This window comes from Myotis myotis, unplaced genomic scaffold, assembly GCF_014108235.1.
Source record: "Myotis myotis isolate mMyoMyo1 unplaced genomic scaffold, mMyoMyo1.p scaffold_m19_p_2, whole genome shotgun sequence".
NCBI lineage: Eukaryota > Metazoa > Chordata > Mammalia > Chiroptera > Vespertilionidae > Myotis > Myotis myotis.
In genome coordinates this window covers 33,028,785-33,044,757 of record NW_023416324.1, presented here as the reverse complement: position 1 = coordinate 33,044,757, position 15,973 = coordinate 33,028,785, and positions in this window count along the sequence as shown.

Here is a 15,973-nt window from a genome sequence, read left to right as displayed (position 1 = left end):
CCCTCCCCTCCCCTCCCCTCCCCTCTTCTTTTCTTTTATTTTCCTTCTCCTCTTCTCTTCTCTTTTTCTTTTCTTTTCTTTTCTCTTTTGCCTTGACCTCCAACGAGTTTTAAAATTCATATCCTTTCCTCTCTTTGGGTATATTTTTGATACTGGGATTTGGACCTTGGCAATAGATATGTTAGTTCAATACACTCATTGTCCTCAATTTAGTTTCTTCACAGTCCAAATTGTCCTTCATGCGAACCTGAGCTTATAATGTGCACTTGAGGTGATGTGTAAATGCTTTCACGGGCTCAGCTCCCATCCCCACCTAGCTTGCTTAGGTCACCTTCACAACATCAAGATTAGGTGTACATGTACCATCATAAATAATGCCTTGTGCGAGTTTGATATAAATGGAATCTGTTGAAATATGGCCGATTGTATTAAAATTTATGTTTCGATTATCATTTTTATTATAGGAAACAAGCTTGAGCTTTATAAAGTCATTCAGAAAAGAAATCTATATCAATGATAGGAATGTCTGTCTATTTGGCATCTACATCAGGAAAGGGAGAAACCTTTGCACATTTCTAAGGCTATTAGTTTTTCCCCTCTCTGCTTTGAAAATCCAACTTGGATTACTTAACAAATGTTTCTTTGAAATACCTCTAATGGTGTTGTATGAAAGTCTTAGAAAGAGCATTTTTACACACCCTTGTCAGAATTATTTTTATAATATGCAAATCTAGTCACATATCTCTTCCTGCTTTATCTTTTTCAATGGCTCCCTGTTTCCTACCTTCTGTAATAAAACAAGCTCCTCAGTTTGACAGTCTTTAATATTAGTTCTTGATATTTCCTTTCTTTTCTCACATTATCTTCTAGGTCCTAACCTCAAAGTTTTTCCAACAGCAATGTTTGTAGTTTCATATGCAATGATATTTCCTCTATTCTTTTTCCAAAATTGTTGCTTTGTCTGGGAGACATCACACCCTATCTTTACCTGACAGTATTCCTTTAACACTGATTCATTGTAGGGCTCAGTTTAGTTATTATTTTCTTTGGAGAACTTCCCTTGATCTTCCAGACTGGGTTTGAAGCTCCTCTTCTGTGTTTCTCATATAACTTATGACCCAGTAGTATAATTCCATATTTATTTGTATGGAATTACAAATTGTTGTGAGATCCTTAGAGATAAGGACACACTTATATCCATTTCAGTATCTCAGCATCAAGGCTGTAGCTAGTTCCTAATGAAACTCTGTGTGAATTAAAAAATATACCCCTTCCATTGGACCTCTTTTAACCCATATCAGGAAGTCCTTGTATAAGGCACACCCTGTATGTAGGAAACCTGCTTAGGCCTACCACAGTGTATAGCCAATAAGTGCTCAGGTTCAGTGATAATGTATAAGTAAAGTGATAATATATCAATAAAGTAGTAAATTGACACAGGATGGCAAGGAAAGTTATAAAGCAATTGAAACAGGCTTTTATAAGGACACGTATAAATTAAAAAGAAAATGCAAATCACTCATCACTAACAAGACTGTTGAAATATTTTTAACAAAGGGAATATTTCTGAGACAAATCATTCTGTGAACAGGAAAAGTTGTTAAAGTGGAAGATATTCACAATTAATTAGTAGATTTGCAGGCTCTGAATTTCCCTTAATTTCTGCTAGCTTATTTTACTGAAGGGGTACCATACTCTGTATTAGCTGCCTCTTTTATCAAAGCTATAACTAGTGTATTTCAGTAGCAGTGTTAGCCTTGCAGTATGGAGAGGTGTAGAATAAACCACACAACTTCGAGAGATTCTTTTTTTTTTTTTTTCATTTCTTTCTTTTTTTTTTAATTAAATCTTTATTGTTCAGATTATTACATTTGTTCCTCTTTTTTCCCCCCATAACTCCCCTCCTCCCAGTTCCCGCCCCACCCTACGCCCTCACTCCCCACCCACTGTCCTCTTCCATAGGTGCACGATTTTTGTCCAGTCTCTTTCCGCATCTCCCACACCCCTTTCCCCCCCAAGAATAGTCAGTCCATTCCCTTTCTATGTCCCTGATTCTATTATGATCACCAGATTATTTATTCACTTGATTCTTAGATTCACTTGTTGATAGATGCATATTTGTTGTTCATAATTTGTATCTTTACCTTTTTCTTCTTCTTCCTTTTCTTAAAGGATACCTTTCAGCATTTCATATAATACTGGTTTGGTGGTGATGAACTCCTTTAGCTTTTCCTTATTTGTGAAGCTCTTTATCTGACCTTCCGTTCTGAATGATAGCTTTGCTGGATAAAGTAATCTTGGTTGTAGGTTCTTGGTATTCATCACTTTGAATATTTCTTGCCACTCCCTTCTGGCCTGCAAAGTTTCTGTTGAGAAATCAGCTGACAGTCGTATGGGTATTCCCTTGTAGGTAACTCGGTTTCTTTCTCTTGCTGCTTTTAAGATTCTCTCGTTGTCTTTTGCTCTTGGCATTTTAATTATGATGTGTCTTGGTGTGGTCCTCTTTGGAGTCCTTTTGTTTGGGGTTCTCTGCGCTTCCTGGACCTGTAAGTCTATTTCTTTCACCAGGTAGGGGAAGTTTTCTGTCATTATTTCTTCAAATAGGTTTTCAATATCTTGGTCTCTCTCATCTTCTGGCACCCCTATAATTCTGATGTTGGTACGCTTGAAGCTGTCCCAGAGGCTCCTTACACTATCTTCATATTTTCGGATTCTTTTTTCATTTTGCTTTTCCAGTTGGGTGTTTTTTGCTTCTTTGCATTTTGAATCTTTGACTTGATTCTTGCGCTCCTCTGGTCTGCTGTTGGGTGTCTGTATAATAGTCTTTATTTCATTCAGTGTATGCTTAATTTCTAGTTGGTTCTTTATTACAACATCGAGGGTCTCATTAGATTTCTTGAGGATCTCACTACATTTATCAGTGGTCTCACCAGTCTTTTCGAGGGCCTTACTAAGTTTATCGGCAGCTTCTAGACAGTTCTTGAGAGACCTTAAAAGTGCGGTTTTGAGCTCTATATTTTCCATTTCTGACATTTGCGTTCTGTTTCTTTGTCTCTGCATTTTTTTATCTTTTCTTGGTGCACCCCCTAGTGGTCTTTGTGCGCAGTCTTGTAGTTAAGCCTTGATTGTTGTTGGTAATACCAGGGGTGATTTGACATCCAGGCTAACTGGCTATGAGACTCAGCTGTGTCTGCAGTGGGAGAGCTTCTGTGCTGGATCTCTAGGGCGGTGCTAATCTAGCCATTGCCTGAGGCTATCCGGCAAATGGTTCTGCGCCGGGCTTGGGCGGGGCGGGTCCCCGGGGATCTACAGGGCGGGCGGAGCGAGCAGTTATGGCTGCTCTCAGTTCCGTCCCTAGGGGCTCTGACTCTCAGAGTCCCGGCAACTGCTGCAAACTTCGGAGAGAAAGCTGCCTTCGAGATCCGACCAAAGCCAGACAGTCCCGCTTCTCCCATTTGAGTCTGGGTCCCCAGAGACTCGCCCGGATCTGGAGCTCAGAGTCTGAAACTCCCTCCCGATTGAAAACAACAACCGCGCCCTCCGCCGCCAGCCTGCCCCGCGCGCACACTCCACACCTGAGTATTTCACTTCAGCACTGTGCCTCCTCTGAGTCTGGGTATGATTTTCTCTTTCCTCCTAGTTGTAGAATTTCCACTCAGCCAGCCTTCCTGTGGCTCTGGATGATGCCTGTTCTGTCCTTTAGTTATATCTCTGAAGTGGTTGTTCGAGGCAGCAATCTCCGGCGTTAACCTATGCCGCCATCTTGGTTTCTCTTTATTTTTATTTCATTTATGTCATTTTTTAAAAATATAACAAACCTCTCACAATGTGGAATACTTTGGTAGAGGAGAATATAATATGGAAAATAGAGAATAGAAACATTTAATTCAAACCCTAACTTCACCATATTCTATCATTGTGACTTTGGTAGACTTTATTAGTGGTGTCTGATATCTCATTCTCCTCTCCTTCCTGGGTTTTTGGATGGCCATATTGCCCATCTCTCTTGAGGGTAAGTAGCTCATCAAATGCCAGCGAACTCATCTGAAGAAGCCTTTCCTGGGGCTCCCAGAGTCTAGTTCAATGATCCAGTTTCCAACCTCTTACCAATTGACATTTAGCCTTTTTCTATGTACCAGCTTGGATTAAATCCAAAGGGAATTATATTGACCAAAATGATATTAATATAATTTAACATCTGTAGATTCCTCCTATTTGTATAGGGTTTGGAAGTGTCCAGATGAGGCAAGGCAGGCTGGTGCTGGTGCCAGGTCTTAGTCCTCTTAATGATAGGTTTGGGGCTCCATGACCCATCTGCAGCTTGCTTTGAGAGAATTTAGCCTGAGCAAGGACAGGACATTCATATGCAAAAGCTACTGCACATAGCTTGGGTGGGGTTGTAAATTGGATGAGGCAGGGTTTTAGGGAATCTCCAAGGTGGAACAAACAGAAATGGCTGCCAATCAGCCCTGCCACTACAGAGGTCCCAGCATAGGAACAATGATCCCTGCAAGCACCTGTGTCTGGGAGAAAGCTGCCCAGAGTTCCTGTCCTGACGCCAGACAATCCAGTTTCTCCTTGCAGTGTTCCCCAGAGCCTCGCCCTGGTGCTGGAGTTCAGAGGAAGTGGGAATTTGTACGTTCAGTCCCTGGTGCCAGCCTTTTAAGAGGAACAGCTGGGTCTCCAGCAGTCTCTGTGTCACTGAGCCCCAGCCTGTACTTACGGGGACTTCTCTTCCCACCTCTGGAAGCCTGGGCTGGGCTTCTGGTGTGGGGCTGGGACCCCTTGCTCCTCCAGGCAGCCTCCACAGAGAGAATCTCCCTCCCAATTAAAAAAGTGGCAGATGTGGGTGCCGAACCAGCCCGCTCTGTGCCTCGCACCTCCTATCAGTCTCAGTGTGGTTTTCTTCACTTCTCTAGTTGTAGGACTTCCATTCAGCCAGCTTTCCAGTGGTTCTGGATGATGGTTATTCTCTATTTTAGTTGTAATTTTGATGTGGTTGTCGGGGGCTGCGAGTACAGGCATTTACCTATGCCGCCATCTTCAAATCTCCTCACCTTTGGCAGTTAGAAGGCCCCCCTGGTGTCAACCCAATCCTTACATCTAGCTGCATTTCTCATTCCTCATTATTTAAAAATAGCATGAACTTTGAAGTTACAGATACATCCTCAAGTCTTAGTAGAAGTATTGGGTTTGGACACATGGTAACTGCTAGCTTGAGTGAATCATATCATCAGAAGCTTGAAGGTGTCTGTGATTGGTACTATAATCCCAAGAACAAGGAGAAGGGAAGGAAACTTCATACGCCATGCCTGCTGCTTTATATACCTAATTTCATTTAATATTCACAACAATCATATGGAATAGTAATTATTCCCATTTTACAGCTGAAGAAACTTAGACCTAAGAGGATAAGTGGCTTTAGGTTATGTAATTAGGAGGTTTCAGGTGTAGGAAGAATTATTGGCCAGATTTTTCAGAAACGAGTGGGAATGAGGTTTTTGGTGTACCGCTGAAAAAAAGCATTTTCAGAAGTCTCCATGGGAGGATGGGATGTGGAAAGAGGCTTTATTGGTGTGAAGTTGCATTTCTCAGGTTTCAAAGTCCCTTGCCCCTTAAGCCAGCCCTGGAAAAGGTGGCAGCTATGGGTTCAGTACAGCCAGAGGCAAGGCCAGTGTACAGAGCTTTCATTCCACATTGCAGCCGGGTATAGTTCAGCATCCAAGTTAATTAAATCCAATAGTCCATAGTGTGGAGCAGCCCCATGGCTGTGGGACCACGTGGATGCAGGGAAGCACAGCCCCCACAACAGGAGTTAGGGACCAGATACCTAAGAGAAGAGAAAGGAGGGAACTTCCTTTGTTTGGAAGTTTTAAGTATTCAAGTTTCACCTGCTTGCAATGGTCATGCCCATCCCGGGCACTAATTTGTTCCCAGGTTTGATTGATAGCCAGACAAGTAGGCACCTTCCCAAATCACTCAGACCTTTACTGGGCTTGTGTCTAAACTGCCTCTATCCAGTCCCTTCCCCCATCAATCAGTGGGGAACAGACTTGGATTGTTAAATGTAGCTTTTTGGCAAAGCTGTATAAATAGCATTCCTATATTACCTAGCCTTCCCTGTCCTCCTTTCCTGATACATAATTACCAGGTTATTACAATAGCAGCACAGGGATTTGAACCCATTTTTATCTGACTCTTTGCTCCATTGGTGTTATTTCTGCTCCATCTGATCTACTAGTTGTGGTGGAGCCATTGAAAGTCAGAGCCGTAAAACATTATCTTAATAACGTCTTCATTTTACAGGTGAGGAAAGTCAGTCCCAGGAAAAACAAGAAACTTATTAAGGTCACTCAATGAATAAAAGTTAAATTAGGTCTGGGTTCCAAGTCAGCTCTAAATAAGGTAACGTTCAAAGAGACCCAAATGCCTCTCTCACTATGGCCAGTAAAAAGTATTTCTCTTCTAAACTCCTGGCCTTGATCTGGGCCCTCAGCCTATTACCTTCACAATATGAGCTGACCTCATTTTGGCTAATGAGGTATCACTATTAATTTTTCTATTATGAGCCACGTTGGAGGTCATGGAAGCTGAGTGCAAGCTATGTTTTGTTTCTAATTGTAAATGTTGGAGCAGAAGTACATCTGGTTATCTTTCTGAAATTACATAACAGTAAAGTTGCCACTTCTCATTTATCTTAAACTTTAAAAAATTCTTTCATATTTTGTGTATCTCTGAAGACAGGATTGGAGATTATATTAGACGATTCCAAAGATCTCTTAATTCTGAAGTTTAGGTTCTGTGATTCTGATGTCCATAATTTAATTTTACATTTTACATTATTTGTATGTCTCTGATTAATGTTGTTATAAATTCTATGAACATGGAGGGTATGTCTGGTTTTGCTCACCATTGTATCACCAGAACCTTCACATAATAGGTATTCAGAGTATATTTATTGGTTAAATGAAGAATTATGTGAGGTTGCAAGGAGATTATCATATTCATTTGATAGATTGCTAAATCAAAGCCAAGAAGAAAGATGACTTGCTTAAGAGAAACTGTTATTTAATGGCAGATCCATTCTGAAACTCATATCTTCTGACTCCTAGGTTGTTGGCATGAACAAAAAAAAAGTTAATATTCTGAATTCTTGTAGTGTACCTCATGTCTGTTCTTAAAGTCATTACTAATTGTGAGGATTATGTTCTTAAATATTTACCTAATAATAAAAGACTCATTTTAAGAAATAATAAAATATAATGACAAGAACATAAAAACCTTTACAAATCATTATTTCTTCCTCCCATAAGTATCTGGGTTCTCAGTTGGATTTTCTCAAGCTTCCAAATCTAGGTTTAGAGAAAAAAATATTTTTGTCTTAGTGATTACTCAGTAATAAAAAGAATGAAACCTTATAATTCGTGATAACATGGCTAGACCTATAGACCTAGAGGGTATTATGCTAAGTGAAATAAGTCAGACAGAGAAAGATAATACCATACAGTTTCACTTTTCTGTGGAATCTAGAAAACAAAGCGAAACAAAAATAGAATCAGAAAAAGAGATCAAACTGGTGGTTGGCAGAGGAGAGGGCATTAGAGGGATGGGCAAATAAGGTGAAGGGGAATAAAGTCAATAATATTGTGAAAAGTTTGCACTGTGACTGCTGGTTACTAGACAATGTGGTGATCATAGTGTAAGGTACAGGAATGTTGAATCACTATATTGTACACTTGAAGTGAACATAATGTTGTATACCGAGTATCTATATATGTAAAAGTCTAATATGCAAACTGTCCCCTGGGGAGTTCGACCAGGAGACTGGGAGTTCGATCGCTCACTATGAGATGCGCTGACCACCAAGGGGTGACGTGGAACATGGCGGGCACTGGTGATATGGCCCTGGCAGTGGGCAGCAGTGGAGGCGCTGCTGGCCCCAACGGGCCCTGATGAGAGCAGGACCGAGATAGTGCTAGTACAAGGCGCGGTGCCAGGTGGGGCTGCGGGGCTGTGAGGCTGGGGGCATCAGCTGGGGCTGTGAGGCTGGGGACACAAGCTGGGGCTGCTGGGGCAAGTCGGAACCAGACATGCCCTGAAGCCCTCCTACATTCCCTTCCAGGCAGGCCAATCTTTCACATCCCCTCCCCGGTTGGCCAGCCCGATTTGTACCTCTGCAGCCAAAAGAAGCTGGCATTGTGGACAGAATATGTCTGAAGACCAACTATTGACACAACATACCTCTGCACCGAAAGAGAGCAGTGTCATCGACAGAATATGTCTGTAAAACTGTCATTGCAAGTACTTCTAATACTGGTAGGAACTGCCTTCACAGCAAAAATGAAGTAAATGAGGATGCAATTAGTGAACATAGTTGTGGGGGAATGACTGTTACATGTAAATTTTGCCTATCACTAAATTTCTCCAATGAAAAACCACCTGATGGAAAATTTACTCAATGTTGCAGCAAAGGTAGTTTGTCCAAATGATATAAATTTTCCAGAATACCCAGTATATTTAAAAAATGAATGATAAATGAAGATTCTGACAGTAAAAATTTTATGGAAAATATTCCTTCCATAAATAGTTCTTTTCTTTTGTTTCAATGGGTACAAATATCGCATCACCCTCAGGATATGGGCCATACTGTTTTAGAATACCTGGTCAAGTTTATCACCATACTGAAACTTTACATTCTTCAGCTGGTGTTTCTCGGAACTTTGCTCAACTCTACATATTAGACTTGGCCGAAGCGATGAGTAAAAGATTAGCAATGCCAGAAAACCAAGGTTGCTCAGAAAAACTCATGATCAGCATCAACAGCCTCATGCATGAAATAAATGGATTAGGCTTGGAGCTGGCACAGCATCACACTTTTGCTATATTCTGTTGATTAAAAGCCTATCACAGAGCCATCCTGGATTTAAAGGAAGAGGACTAAATAAGGATGTGAATATGGGGAGGTGTGGTTCATTGGGTCCCATTAGTGCAATAGACCAGAGTTGGCAAACTGTGGACCGTGATCAAATTCAACTTACCTGTTTTTGTATGAATAAAAAGATTTTTACAGATGGACATTTGCAAATGACTTGATGATAATCAGCACCAGCTTTCACCCCAAGTCAGTGAAATCTTATTTCCCCCAATTTTTTTCTATTCATTATTAAGCCTATATTACAAAAAAGCACCTCAATTTATTATTATCTTACCTAATAATAGACAAACATGTAAATTGACCGTACCCATATGCAAATTAACCCAACAAAGATGGCAGTTAATTTGTATACATAGGCTCCAAGCAGTGGAGCGAAGCCTGACGGTCCGGCGGAGTGAAGCCTGACGGCCCTGGGGCCAGAGCAGCAAAGCCTTATGGCTCCCGGGCCAGCTCCAGCTGGAGCCCTGCCAGAGCGAAGGCCTGGGTCCCGGGTGCCAGAGGCAAACTGGTGCCAAAAGCCAAGGGAAGGGAAGGCCTATTGCATGAATCTCTTTGTGCAATAGGCTTTCTAGTATTTTATATTTTGCCAATAAAATTTTTGTGGAAATTTGTTTTTTTTCTTGGTATGCTAATCTATCTATACTAATAAAACGGTAATATGCTAATTAGACTGGGTCAACCAGACATCTTCCTTCTGGACATGGTGGTGGGGCCTGAGGCAGAGGTGGTTAGAGGCTATCAGGCTGGCAGGGGAGCAAGCAGTTAGGGGCGATCAGGCCAGTAGGGGAGCAAGCAGTTAGGGGCGAGATCAGGCCGGCTTGGGGGAGCAAGCAGTTAGGGGCGAGATCAGGTGGGCGCAGGGGAGCAAGCAGTTAGGGGCAAGATCAGGCCAGCAAGGGGGGGCAGTTGGGAGCAAGCAGGCTGGCAGGCAGAATGGTTAGGGGCGATCAGGCAGGCAGGTAGGTAAGTAGTTAGGAGCCAGCGGTCCTGGATTGAGAGAGGGATGTCTGACTGCCTGTTTAGGCCTGATCCCCCAGGAATCAGACCTAAACCAGCAGTAGGATATCCCCCAAAGGGTCCCAGATTGGAGAGGGTGCCGGCTGGGCTGAGGGACAACCCCCCAATGCACAAATTTCATGCACCGGGCCTCTAGTCTATACTAATAAAAGGGCAATATGCTAATTAGACTGGGAGACCGGACATCTTCAGACCATCTGACTTCTTTTTAGACAAAGCCACAGTGGTAGGGGACAAGGCAGAGGCAGTTAGGGGCAATCAGGCCGGCAGGGTAGGGCAGTTCGGGGCAAGATCAGGCCAGCAGGGGAGGGCAGTTGAGGGCAAGATCAGGCCAGCAGGAGAGGGCAGTTGGGGGCCATGAGGCCAGCAGGGGAGGGCAGTTGGGAGCCATCAGGCTGTCAGGGGAGTGGTTAGGTGGCAATCAAGCCAGTAGGCAGGCAAGTGGTTAGTGCTGGGGTCCAACCCCAGCAGGCCCAGGGGTCCCCAAAGGTGGGGACGGAGTCGGCGAAGAAGGAATGGCGCAGAGACAGCGTTCAGTTAATCAGCAGCGTAGCCAGGATCTCTAGCCAAGTTCTGGTCAGGATCTCCAGCGAAGTTCTGGTTAGGATCTCCAGCCAGGTTCTGTGTCCATGTTCTCTTGCTAGGTTCTCCAGCCAGGTTCTGTTCAGGTTCTCCAGCCAGGTTCAGTCACCAGGTTCTAGTCAGGTTCTCTTGCCATGTTCTATCCAGGTTCTGTAGCCAGGTTCTGTCTCTAGGTTCTTCAGCCAGGTTCTCTCACTAGGTTCTGTCTCTAGGTTCTGTGGCCAGTTTCTGTCCAGGATCTTTTGCCATGTTCTCTCCAACGAAGTTCTTCTGTGTCTAGGTTCTGTGTCTAGGTTCTGTGTCTAGGTTCTGTTCTCTGTTGTCTTGTTACATCTGTATTTATACCAGTTGATTCCAATCCTATCAATCTCTATTCCAAAGGTTAGGGCGTTTCTTATCTCCATTCCAGGGAGTAAAGATTATGTAGCTTAAGCATGATTGTTCGTAGTTAAAGTGATTAATTACCTTCCTGGCACTTACTTAAGAGGTTTTATTCCCTCCCTAACTTCAGGGGAAAATCCCTACCTGGGGAAACAACCTTTCTCAGAGAGGTGATCTTGGTTAAAACACATGGTGCCAAGAAGGTGAGCACACATATTAAGAACAGTATGCCATGTATGCCAGGTCCCTTGAAACAGCAAGGATGGAGCGGCTCCCGGCAGCTTAGGAGCCAGTGGTCTCAGATTGCGAGAGGGATCCTGGATTGGAGAGAGTGCAGGCTGGGCTGAGGGACTCCTCCACCCCCGGGCAGGAATTTCATGCACCGGGCCTCTAGTCCTATCTAATAAAAGAGAAACATGGTAATTGGCATACGACCCCTACCCTTCCCATTGGCTAATCAGGGCAATATGCAAATTAACTGTCAGCCAAGATGGTGGCCGGCAGCTAGGCAGCTTGAAACTAACATGAGGCTTGCTTGCTTCAGTGACGGAGGACTCCAACGTTCCCCGCCTGCCGCTGCAGGCCTCTGAGCTGCAAGCAACTATGTAACAAACATAGAAGCTAAACAAAACCCCAGAAACCTGCCGGGCTTCAGCCAGCAGGATCGCAACATTGTAAGCAAAGGCCAGAAACCTACTTTCAGCAGCGGAGGCCTAAGAGCTGGAGCCAAGCCTCAAAGCTATAGCTGGCCCAGAATAAAAAAAGAAAGAAAAAAAGGAGCGGTTGGGAGCTTCAATCACCCCCAGCCTGAAAACAGCCCTCAGCCCCTCACCCAGACTAGCCAGGGACCCCAGTGGGGACCCCCACCCTGAAGGATGTGTGACCAGCTGCAAACAGCCATCATCCCCTCACCCAGGCTGGCCAGGCACCCCAGTGGGGACCCGCACCCTGATCAAGGACACCCTTCAGGGCAAACCAGCCGGCACCCACCCATGCACCAGGCCTCTACCCTATATAGTAAAAGGGTAATATGCCTCCCAGCACTGGGATCAGCAGAGCCATGAGGCCTTCCGGCACCGGGATCAGCGTGACAGGGGGCAACGCCCAAACCCCCTGATCGCCCTGTGGCTCTGTGTGTGACAGGGTGCAGCGCCCCCCCCCCCCATGGGCCCTGCTCTGTGTGTGATGGGGTAGAGCCATAACCTCCCCATCGGCCCTGCCCTGAGTGTGAGAGTGGCGGCACCCCAACCCCCTGATGGGCCCTGCTCTGTGGGTGATAGTGGGTGGCGCCCCAACCCCTGATGGGCCCTGCTCTGTGTGTGACAGGAGGCTGTGCCTCAACCCCCTGATTGGCCCTCCTCTGTGAGTGACAGGGGGAAATGCCCCAAACCCCCGATAGGCACTGCTCTCTGGGTGATAGAGGGCGGCGCTCCAACCCCCTGATGGGCCCTGCTCTGTGCGTGACAGGGTACAGAGCCCCAACCCCCCTGATGGGCCCTGCTCTGTGAGTTACAGGGGGAAATGCCCCAACCCCCTGATTGGCCCTGCTCTGTGCGTGACAGGGGGTGGCGCCGCAACCTCCCCATTGACCCTGCCTTGAGTGTGACAGGGGATGGTGCCCCAACCCCCCAATCGGCCCTACCCTAAGTGTGACTGAGGGTGGAATCACAACCTCCCGATCGCCCTGCTCTCTGTATGACAGGGGGCGGCGCCCCAACTCCCCAATCGGCCCTGCTCTGAGCCCGACCAGGGGCTGCACCTAGGGATTGGGCCTGCCCTCTGCCACCCGGGAGCAGGCCTAAGCCAGCAGGTCGTTATCTCCCGAGGGGTCCCAGACTGCGAGAGGGCACAGGCCGGGCTGAGGGACCTCCTCTACCCCCCGAGTGCACAAATTTTTGTGCACTGGGCCTCTAGTATATATATAAAAGCCTAAGTAACAAGAACGACCAGACGACTGGTTGCTGTGACGTGCACAGACCACCAGGAGGCAGACACTCAATGCAGGAGCTGCCCCCTGATGGTCAGTGCGCTCCCATAGCCAACCTCCCCCAACCGGCCAACCTCCCTTGGTCCCTCCCCCAATCACCTGATCAGGGCCAGCCCCCAGATTGGGACAGGGAACCAGGGGTAGGTGGTGGCAGATGCAACCCCTTTCCCAGGGTGGCCGAGGGCTGGCTCCCTCTTTGGGGCCAGTGGCCAACCTCCCATGTCCTATCTCTCCCCCTGGCCAGCAGGCCCTCATTGGTCCGCCACCCACCCACTGCCGTGGTGCAGCAACTAGGGAAGGAGAAGGAGGGCGTGCCTGGCCTGGTGACAGTCTCCTCCTCTCCAACTCTGCCCTGATCGTCTTGGCCCCGATAAGCCCTTATCGCCAGCCAGGTCTAGGGACCCCCACCCATGCCTGTATTTCGTGCACTGTGCCTCTAGTACCTATATAATTTCTTGACTTTTGCTTCTATCTGGCCCTTTACAGAATAAGTTTGCCGACCCCTGTAATAGAGGTCACACATACACTAACTTATGTTTTTCCTCATCATATTCCTAGCAGAGATACATTGTTATTCTCAATTTTCAGATAAGGATACAGAGGATCAAAAAAATCCACTGTGAAATGACTCCTAAATAACAGAGCTGGGAATCTCTCAATATTGGCTTTGGTTTGCTATGAATGTCTATATTTTGCTTCCTTCTTCTTGCTTCCTTCCATCATGCTTCCTTCTTCTCTGAAGGTTTTAAGAGTCTCAGTAGAACAGACCTTTCAATCTCCTGACTCTCTGCCTGGTGGCAGTCTTTGTCCTGTGTACAAGTGTCTTTGGGAGGCCCAGGCCTTGCCTTACCCATACTAGTTCTGTCCTGCACTGAAATCTAGTGTCTTATTTCTCCTTCTATAAGCATGTCTTACAATCTAGAGATTTTCAGTGGCTTCCCAAGGCCCCATAGTATTTCTCATAGGAAATACCAGGGAAAGTTCTCTTCTCAGATTGGCCTATATTCCTTGTGAACATTTCCAGAGACTCCCCCTAATGTGAACATTTTTGAGCCTTAATTTCTTTATTCATAAGGAAGGACTAATACTTCCTCTCTACTTTTATCTTTGTGAGGATCAAAAGAAAACATTTACAGGAAAATCATTGAAAACCAATTAAACCCTATGATAATGATAATTATTGTCATGATTATTAGTATTGTTATAACTATTGTTATTTCTGAAAATCTTTATATTTTATCACTAGTCAGATAATGACATCAGTATCTCCAAACCTGTTTTTGCTTCTGAAAGCAGAGAACCTACACATGGTTGAGGCAACCATGGTCTGTCCTAACATTCATGCCTTAAAGTCTTTAGGCATGAATCCTATGCTGAGAGATCAGCATAGGATTTCTTGGTGCTAGATAAAATCTTATGTGATTACAGGTTCTGAATGCACTAAGGCAATCCTGTAATTAGATGTTATTATGCTAAGGGGTATATTACCACCACTCCCCGTCTTCATTTGCAGATGTGAGTTGACTTCTGAGAATGTGTATATTGAGTAGAGAATAGACCTCTAATTAAGTAAATAAATTTAACTCCTTGAAAATTATGTTTTAATAGGACAATTCATACCATGAAAATGACAATTAAAGTATATTAAAGTTGTACTAAAAAATCTCAAAGCAAGGATATTCACCATGTTAATGATAAAGCCAGGAATAGACCGACAGAGTCAAAAGCCATAGCTCATATACTCTATTATGTCTCTTAGCACTGGGAGTTTAAATTTAGATTTCACTGTGGGCTTCTGCAGAATTTATTTTCTTAAGATTTGGGTGAGGGTTATAAGGAAATGAATATCCTTAATTAAAATATACCTTCCACTGTCCTGTAAGAACCAAGTTTAGGACTGGGTAAGCTCTGGAGGGAGGGGAGCAGGGCTAGACTGGTGAACTTGTTTCCCAAAATGTTATCTTCACCTCCCTCTGATCCTTGCTGCCACTGAAGGAATATTTTTACCTCCCTGTTTCACACCCCAGAATCTATACAAACCCTTTTTCTTGGGTCTTTAAAAAAAGGACTGGGAAAGCCTAGAGTTTTTGAAATAAATGTTATTTACTTACAAAATTAGCAATTTATTTAAGTAAATAAAATAAAATTGGGTTGATTTAAGCAAAATATTTTTGGCAAAGTCATGCAGAGATATGTCCAAAATCACAAAGCTAGAACCCAGTGACTGAGATTTAGGAAATATCCTGGTCTGTCCACGCAGTGGTTCTCAACCTTCTGGCCCTCATGTTCTGACTCAACCATAAAATTATTTTCGTTGCTACTTCTTCACTGTAATGTTGCTACTGTTATGAATCATAATGTAAATATCTGATATGCAGAATGGTCTTAGGTGACCCCTGTGAACGGGTCGTTCGACCACCAAAGGGGTCGCGACCCACAGGTTGAGAACCGCTGGTCCACAGGCTCTCACAAGGGGGGCCCCTGCCCACATTTCAGTTTCCTCTCACACTGGTCTCCTTCTCCTGTGCACCACTCACCCTGGCCCTCTTATTTTCTGGAATGCCTCATGTTGCCAGGGATTTTGTGCTGCTGTCTGGAAAGTTCTTACCACACCTATAAACATACCTTTTGTCTGTTATTCCCACTCAACTTTCAGATCTCAAGGAAATGGCACTTTCTCAGAGAAACCTACCTTCATGTTCTAAGTTACCCCACTGTTATATGCTCTCAAATCATCCAGTACTCTCTGTTTTTAAAATACTTATATTTATATCTTATTGAGTTTATTGGGGTGATACTGATAAAACCACATGGATTTCAAATACACAACTCAACAAAACTTCATTTGTATAATGCATGGTATGTCCATCACCCTAAGTAAAGTCACTTTCTGTCCACGTTTATCTACCCCTTGCCCTCTTCCACCTCTTGCCCCATTTCTTTTACTCTGGCTATCACCATATTGTTGTCTGTATCTATGTGATTATATATATATATATATATATATATATATATATATATATATACACACACATATATATATATATATCTTAATCCCTTCAACTTTTTCT